Raw genomic sequence first — 2133 nt, 5'->3', positions numbered from 1 at the left:
TATTTTTTTGATAATTGTGATTACACCTATGTGATTTTACAGCTTACTTTTCAGTTACCTTTAGCAAGAGATCAATTTCTTCCTTTTACTAAAAACAGCATACACAAGAAAATAGCAAAAGCTATTTTTGCATAGGGCAAGATAATCAACAGTATAACTTGTATGTATTAATCTCTGATGTTATATGACCTAATTCATTTGTTTTCAAATTTTACATGGGGGACTTCAAGAAATAAATTTGCCTCCCTCCTCCCCACCCCAAGATTCTAATGTAATTGGCCACTCTGTCTTGGCAACATGACTTTTGACTCAAGATGCAGCATAGCTTGAGAACCACTAATTTGGTTAAGTTATCGGTCTCAGTTCTTCAACCAAAAAAAAGTAATAATTTGTATAAATGTACAGATATGAAACACCAATATTTAAGTGTATATTTGGGTACTATTATTTAATATTTACTCTTTGTCTAAATAGCAATAAAATTGTATTAATAGCTAAAACAAAGGAGTACATCTTTCTAGAACTTGACTAAGCAGGAGGTATGCCTCCATTCTTGTGCACCTAATGTTAAAAATAGAGGCTTCAATAAGAGTGAAACATACTTTTAAGATGGGCATGGTGACTTGAATCAAAGTGTGGAATATGATATGTCAAGAAATTTGTAATGTTTTGAACAACCCACAATAAAAAATTTTAAAAAAAAATAAATAAACTTAAAATACAATAAAAAAAAAAAAAAAGATGGGCATGGTGGCACATATCTATAAGCCCAGCTACTCATGAGGCTGAGGAGAGAGAATCAGGCAACTTAGCAAGACCCTGGTCTCAAAGATAAAATTTTAAAAGATCTGAGGTGTGACTCAATGGTAGAGCACTTACCTAGCATGCTAGAGGCATTGGGTTCAATCCCAGGTACCACACACACATACAAAAAAACTTGTGCAAATAGGCCTTTTGTGACCTCATAACCAGACAATGAAAACTGAGGGAACATTGAAAACAATTTAATTTGCTTTAGAACATTTACATGAAATTTTGAAACTTTAAAACAAAATAAGTTTTAACATGTTGTCATTTTTAAATTTTTATATAGTCATTACTTTTTTTGTATTGTGCATTTGTTTTCAAAGTCCTCTCTAGAGTTTTTTAGCATCTTCCTTAATTATAAATCCAAAATATGCAGCTTCTGACATTCAAAACAAATACTTTAAATGATCAAACTGATTTACCTTACACCTGTTTACTTCAAGTGTTATTTACCAAGCATTTAAGTGTTGGAATATGACGAGGAACATTCTTATTAAATATTAGGCACATTTTGTAGGATCAAGCTTATGAAACTCTTTTATTCCACACCAATCACTAACAGAATTCCTGCTTTCTGCAAGGCAAAGTACCCAATGCCTTTTGCTTTCCAAAAATTTACAGTATACAACAATGGGAGAACCTGCCTTTTGCTTTCCAAAAATTTACAGTATAACAAGGGAAACACGCAAGAATTACTAACCTTGGAAGCAAATGGTAAGCACAATGAGGTGCTAAACAAAGGGAATGCTGGGGGAAGATGACTGCAGTGGGATATGGTAGGACACCAGGGAAGTAACACAATTTGGTTCTGAAAGATGGGCGTAACTTTGATATGCAAAGTTGTGAAGCAGGAGTTACTATTATAACCCAGAATTCTATTCCTAGATATACATCAAAAAATAAAACATGTCTACATAAATCTTCCATGCATATGTTTGTGGTAGTATTATTCATAATAGCCAAAAAGTGGGAACAATTTATGTTAGAGTCTGTAAACAAGTCTGGGTGGCGCCTGGCATATTGCCAGAGGGAGTGGTTTGTGAAGTAACACCAGCGAGCCATTAAGTGTGGAGATTTCTTATTGGTTGACTGATGTATCTGGTTTATGCTAATTAAGATAAGCTGTGTGGAATGTATAAATACCTCTGTTGTCCTACAATAAACGGCTCCCACTCCTGCTGTATCAACGTACACAAGTTGTTCGTCACCCCCCGGTTATTTTGCCCAGCCAGCCATACTCCGGCAGATGGTGGCCCGTTACAGGGAGCCCCGGGACACTCGGGGGTAAGTGACGAAAAAAAAAAAGCTGCCCGTCCGTAGATAGGA

The sequence above is a fragment of the Marmota marmota genome, unplaced genomic scaffold, assembly GCF_001458135.2.
Source record: "Marmota marmota marmota unplaced genomic scaffold, marMar, whole genome shotgun sequence".
Classification (NCBI taxonomy): Eukaryota; Metazoa; Chordata; class Mammalia; order Rodentia; family Sciuridae; genus Marmota; species Marmota marmota.
Note: the sequence above shows the minus strand (reverse complement) of the source record.